The sequence below is a fragment of a genome, unplaced genomic scaffold, assembly GCF_019419815.1.
Source record: "Pyrus x bretschneideri cultivar Hongxiangsu unplaced genomic scaffold, Pyrus_bretschneideri_v1 Contig118, whole genome shotgun sequence".
In the NCBI taxonomy this organism is placed as follows: domain Eukaryota; kingdom Viridiplantae; phylum Streptophyta; class Magnoliopsida; order Rosales; family Rosaceae; genus Pyrus; species Pyrus x bretschneideri.
Genome location: NW_025999411.1, coordinates 394,059 through 401,299, shown reverse-complemented (window position 1 = coordinate 401,299; position 7,241 = coordinate 394,059). Strand labels below are relative to the sequence as shown.

The following is a 7,241-nucleotide window of genomic DNA, read 5'->3' as shown; positions in this document are numbered from 1 at the left end:
TTTCAAGCCCTTTGTTTTATTCAAGTTGTCATACAACTTGAGTTAATGGGCTTGACATTCAAATCCCATTGGGCCTTGCGGCCCAATACTAACCCGAGGTCTTTAACGAACTTATTCGTTTGATTAATTAACATATTAATTAATCCTAGCCTTAGATAAATAATTAAACCATTTAATTATTCTTACTCATCTCCGTTGAATCTTCAATCTCTACCTTACACGGTGTACGATCCATTAGGTTCCTTTTAGCGAGGCAGTGGGCGATTCAAACTCTTTCAAATCGATTGTGAATTGAAACTTACTTTCAATTCTCCCGTTAGTGATAATACACTTTTAGGGCTTCCACAAACCATGAGTGACACCTAGCAGCATATCATGGTTACCCAAGCTAATCAGAAGAGGTGGAGAACCTATTCAGTTTAGGATTACAAATGCAATACGGTCTTTCTCTAATACAATACTCTTGACCACATTGTTTGGTTTGATAGTTTATTCATGTCTACTATCCAATGTGAATCTTGTACTTATATGATTACCTTGAATGTGATCTGGAACGCATTCCAACATCTCATTCATACTCTGGCCAGAGATTCTAAATCATATCATAGAGTATTCTCCCTCAAACAGTTTGAAGGTTAGAGATCCCTTGTTGCGCATTCACTTGCCTCCATGGCTAAGTGGCTTAACCCCAACGATCCCGTGGACACCCTGATAGAGTGACTTTGACATAATCAAAGATTAAGGACCTAACCACAAGACAACTGTGATGCCTCAGGTCAAAAGACTAATTTGCATTATCCCAACCATGAGTTCTCATGTGACATGAATATGAGAACTCTTCGTTGATCGTGTTCAGTGAACTCATTCTCTATTGAGCACCTACGTACTTGTCTTGATGTCACACACACCAATGACTCGAGACTAGTCACTCTCCCTGAGAGAAGACATAGCACGTACTGATCTTAACGGACTGTCAATGCCCAATTGACAATCCTATGATCAGGAACGTTTAGGATGTGTCAACGAAAGAATGGTCTCATGAATCTAACTTCTTTAGATCGCATTCTTCCAATCACATATTCCTTGGACTTATCGTTTAAGCATATAACATTTATATTAGACGGCTCAAACAATAATCTTTGCCCTTTACATTTAAACTACATTAGTTTGAAATGTCCGTAAAGTATCATCATATGATTGGTTTTAGGGCACATTTCCAACAACATTATCAATAGGAAGATTGTGAGGATGAGACTACTTAGTTACATCTACAAGCCATTAAAGACAATCTATGGGATTGTAGAACTAAGTCCGGAAATTAAAGCATTCGGTTTTTCTTTGTCAAGTTTTGGATAGCGTTTGCAAATATATTGGTAAACAAATACATAACGAATATAAATTGATTGATTTTAAGCCATTTGATTCGGGTCTTTAAATCAAATAGCACCACCCACTATTTTTGGCAAATTCCATATCCCTCATCGGAATTCGAGAGTTTTGGAGGAAACTCTTAGTAGGGTATGGGAGGCTCACTATTACCAAGCCCACCTCACGATGATACGATATCGGCTAGCATTAATAATAATGAGAGAGTACGCTTACTCATTTGCATCTCTTGCAAGTACCCATCTTATTTGGCCTCTAGAGAATGTTGCCTCACAATGATATGATATCGGCACCATTGCACTTAGTTAAGTTATTCCCACCATGCTTAGTTCATGAAGGGGTTCAAGAATAGCCTCACAATGATATGATATTGGCCATCCTCGTTGCCTACACTCACCTCATCATATGCGTATAGACTCCTCCTGAGTGTAAGCATGCACTTTGTACTCCCCCATGATAGGGCGAAGCCGGTGTACAAGTCACAAACGATTGGAGCCTACCACGGTGGAAGGCCATGAAGAGATATTCAAAGCATCTCTCGCTTATCAACTTAATATTGATTTGGTTGAGGGTTTTTAGGTCTCATCACATATAAACATACATTTTAATCCAATTAAAACATTTTGGTCCTATTACAACTATTGGTCCATATGATTGATTTAGTAGTATATAATACTCCCACTATGCTTTTAAAACGGTTTTTAAAGCAAGACTATATGGTACTACTAACATAAGATTTGCATTCATTGATGGACTATATAGTTGCCTTAGGGCCTTAGGATGACTATGAACCTTTGATTCGATTCAACACGAGCCTAGTGTTGAATCTCGGTCTAGGGATGGAGATTGATTTTAGTTACGCGTTTAATCACATTAAGGCGTGTTGTCTTAGGGCGTTGGACCCAACTACTCCAATTTCATGCATATCGAATAAAACAAGAAAGGAGTACTTCAAAGTAAATAAGAGCTTATGCTCTTTTACAAAAATTGATCAAATCAAATTACTTTAAAGTAAAGAAGAGCTTATGCTCTTTTACAACAATTGATCATATCAAATTACAACCAAAATTTAATCTACACATTCCCATGGTTCAAACAAATTTGAAACGGCCATTCACATAGCTCAATTATCGTAGGCTAAGGTTCATAATCACCCTTTCTTTAATTAATTAACGCTTTAACCAATTAAACTTGAATGCAACATTTTCATTTGGTTTTTGTATCCATAGAATTGATTTAAATGGAGCTAAATGAAATGAAAATCCAATTCTCATTTAAAGAGACAAAACAATTTTGTTCTCTACCTAATTTGGGCCAAAATGCTATGACCTCAACTTTTGGGCCATTTTGCAAAACTTAAACTTTTGGGGTCACTTTGTAAAAACACAAAAGTCCACTACTTCATGTAATTACAACTAGAACCCAAAAATTTCCACAAAAGCTAAAACTTCATTAAAGGAGCAAAACAATTTGTCCTTTTAGTGATTTTGGACCTTTACGTAAAAACGTAAACTTTTGGGTCAAAGTACAAATACACAAAAGTATCAAAACTTTATGTAATTGCATAAAAGCCCCACAAAGACCCTAATTGAGTAGGGTGGCCGGCCATTGAAGCAAAGTATTAAAAAAAAATTCAAAGTTTTTGTAAGTGGGGTGTGTGAAATGGAATAAATCATTACACACCTACCCACTAAAATTTCTTTAATTTTTCAAAATAAATATCTAATATATTTAAACATAAGAAATATTTCAAAACAAAAACTTTATGAAATAAATCAAAACTTTGAATCAAAACACCAAACCTTTTGTTCTTGGCAAGAACATATCAAGAACAATGAAGAACATCCATGAAAACCCATAAGAGCTCCATGAACATTCTTCACCCAAAAACATACCAAAACCACTCAAACTTAAGGGAAATAACATACAACCATACTAGGGTAGATAGGGGTTCCAAAAGTCACTTTAAAACACTTTTAACAAGTCAAACAAGAACCCAAAAATCCACCCTTTGGATTTGGCCGAATTTCCCCAAAAACATGGCACCAAATTTTAGCTCCAAAAATTCATGCTCATATGAACTACATCTACAACATTTGAGATGGCAAATTTTCTAACAAAATTTACATTCAAAGAAGCAAGAATAAAGCTTGTAACAATTACAACATTCAAATCACAAACTATGAACTACAAAACCCAAAAGGATTCACCAACTACTAGACTTAGGCTCTTGATACCACTTGAAGGAAGATTTGTGAAAAACATGTTCATTTAAGCAACATCAATAGCATGCAATTAACAATTAAAGGCGGAATCATGCTTGTATGCACTTAAAAACAAAACATTTACCCATGAAATTCAAAGCCTAGTAGATAGGTGAACCAAGACTCAACTCAAAACAAAGTGAGTAGAGAAATCAATACCTTTGTAGATTCCTCTTTGCATAAGCAAAGGCTAATCACCCAAAGAGAGGGCCTTCATTCCTTGCATCTTAGATCCATGGATTTGGATGGATGAAAAGGTTTCTCCAAGTTCCCAAAATTGAGAACCTCTAATTATTCATCACCAAGGCATAATGAAGAAGAAATGAGTGACCTTGGAGGAGTTTGATTGCTAGATGATCCCTCCAAGGTTGGCCGAAATTTTAGAGAGAAAGGAGAGCTTGTGTTCTCATCCTTTCCCCCAAAAATAACCCTTAGTAAATTTTAGGCTATAAAGTCCTTTATATAGTCCCTTCAAATAAGTGACCTAATGGACCAAAAGCCCTATTCTTTTACACATGGCAAGCCTATAGGTTTATTGGGCTTTCAAGCCCTTTGTTTATTCAAGTTGTCATACAACTTGAGTTAATGGGCTTGACATTCAAATCCCATTGGGCCTTGCGGCCCAAAACTAACCCGAGGTCTTTAACGAACTTATTCGTTTGATTAATTAACATATTAATTAATCCTAGCCTTAGATAAATAATTAAACCATTTAATTATTCTTACTCATCTCCGTTGTTTCTTCAAACTCTACCTTACTCGGTGAACGATCCATTAGGTTCCTTTTAGCGAGGCAGTGGGCGATTAAAACTCTTTCTAATCGATTATGAATTGAAACTTACTTTCAATTCTCCCGTTAGTGATAATACACTTTTAGGGCTTCCACAAACCATGGTTGACGCCTAGCAGCATGTCATAGTTACCCAAGCTAATCAGAAGAGGTGGAGAACCTATTCAGTTTTAGGATTACAAATGCAATACGGTTTTTCTCTAATACAATACTCTTGACCACATTGTTTGGTTTGATAGTTTATTCATGTCTACTATCCAATGTGAATCTTGTACTTATATGATTACCTTGAATGTGATCTGGAACGCATTCCAACATCTCATTCATACTCTGGCCAGAGATTCTAAATCATATCATAGAGTATTCTCCCTCAAACAGTTTGAAGGTTAGAGATCCCTTGTTGCGCATTCACTTGCCTCCATGGCTAAGTGGCTTAACCCCGACGATGCCGTGGACACCCTGATAGAGTGACTTTGACATAATCAAAGATCAAGTACCTAACCACAAGACAGCTGTGATGCCTCAGGTCAAAGGACTACTTTGCATTATCACAACCATGAGTTCTCATGTGACATGAATATGAGAACTTTTCGTTGATCGTGTTCAGTGAACTCATTCTCTATTGAGCATCTACGTACTTGTCTTGATGTCACACACACCAATGACTCGAGACTAGTCACTCTCCCTGAGAGAAGACATAGCACGTACTGATCTTAACGGACTGTCAATGCCCAATTGACAATCCTATGATCAGGAACGTTTAGGATGTGTCAACGAAAGAATGGTCTCATGAATCTAACTTCTTTAGATCGCATTCTTTCAATCACATATTCCTTGGACTTTATCGTTTAAGCATATAACATTTATATGAGACGGCTCAAACAATAATGTTTGCCCTTAATATTAAACTAGATTAGTTTAACATGTGAAATGTCCATAAAGTATCATCATATGATTGGTTTTAGGGCACATTTCCAACATTGGCAGTGGCCATAAAAGGTCTCCCAAGCAAGATAGGTAACTCTCGGTCATGTATAGGAGCTTCTTCCATGTCCAACACTACAAAATCTGCAGGCAAGATTAGTTTATCAACTTGAACTAGAATATCTTCTACTATACCTCTTGGATATTTCACGGATCTGTCTGCAAGTTGTAATGAGATGGTGGTGGCTTTCAAATCCCCCAAACCTAGTTGAAGGTACACAGAATAAGGCATTAAGTTGATGCTAGCACCCAAATCAAGCATCGCCTTCTCTACTTTCTTGTCCCCTATGGTGATGTTGATAGAGAAACTTCCTGGATCCTTGAGTTTTGGTGGAAGTTTTCTTTGCAAAACGGCACTCACATTCTCGGACACCACTACCTTCTCATGTGGTCCATACTTCCTTTTGTAGCTGTTTAACTCCTTGAAGAACTTCCCATATGCCGGCATGTTCCTAATGACATCAAGCAAAGGTAAGTTAACATTCACTTTGCTTAGTATATCAAAAATTTCCTTAAATGACTTATCCTGCTTGCTCTTGGCAAGTCTTCCAGGGAATGGTATTGGTGGAGTGTAAGGTTTCTCGGCCTTGTGAAGATTTGGTGCTTCAAGTGAGGAAGTAGCATGGCTTGGTTCCTCATTTGGTTTCTCATTTTCTCCTTGAGTAACACCTGTATTCACATGATCATATTCATTAGTAACTTCATTGCCAACTCTATTATTAATAACCTTACCACTTCTAAGTGTAGTAATTGCTTTGGCTTGCTCTTGGTTCCTTTGAAGTATCACGGGTTGGCTTGGAAACTTTCCAACCTCTCTTTGGTTCAAGGCCTCTGCAATCTGCCCCAATTGTGTCTCCATTTTGGTTAGAGCCGCCGAATGTTGTTGGAGAGTGCTGTTTGTGGAATGTTGGAATTGCAAGGTATTTTGGGCTAACAACTTAACCGTATCCTCAAGAGTAGTGGCAGGTTTTGGTTGGAAATTTTGGAATTGATTGTTGTTCTTCCATGAAAGGTTGGGATGATCTCTCCAACTTGAGTTATATGTATTGGAATACACATCATTCCTTGGCCTTTGATTGTAAGAATTCATGAGGTTCACTTGCTCTTGGACATACTCGGGATAAGCCTCCCTAGATGGACATTGATGAGTAGGATGGCTTGGTATGTTGCAAATGGCACACACTTCATTTGCTCTTGGCACCATGTTGAGCACGGATTCAAGCTTCTTTTCTAGGTTAGCTACCTGCAACCAAAGATCATGATTAGAGCTTGTTTCATAGACTTCAACTTTCTTACCCCTTAAATCTTTGTGTTGTGCATTAGACCCCAACATCTCATAAATGTTATATGACTCTTAAGCATTCTTTTTCTTCAAAGCTCCACCTGCTGCATTATCAACAGTTGATTGACATGTTTGGGTTAGTCCATCATAGAAAATTTGCATTTGTAAGTGAAAAGGTAACCCATGGTGTGGACATTGCAGCAAAAGGCCTTTAAAGCGCTCCCAACACTCATTGAAAGGTTCTCCATCATCTTGTTTGAAATTGAAGATTTGTCCCCTTAATGTGGCTGTCTTTTGAGTGGAAAAGAACTTCTCCAAGAACTTCTTAGCCACGGCATCCCATGTGGTGAGGGAACCTGGTGCTAGAGTCATCAACCAACCCTTGGCCCTATCTTTCAAGGTGTAAGGGAACACTCTCATCCTCAAATTGGCTTCACTTACTCCCTGCAAAGGTAAACCACTCACAACATTGTAAAATTCTTTAACATGAGCTAAAGGATCTTCATTAGGTAAGCCATAAAAAGAGGGAAGCATA

The 7,241-nt window shown here is 37.7% G+C and overlaps 1 pseudogene; it reads left to right on the top strand.

The window, feature by feature from the left end:
- Positions 1-6,884: 6,884 nt before the first annotated feature.
- On the top strand, positions 6,885-6,995 carry LOC125474072 (annotated as a pseudogene).
- The last annotated feature ends 246 nt before the right edge of the window (positions 6,996-7,241 follow it).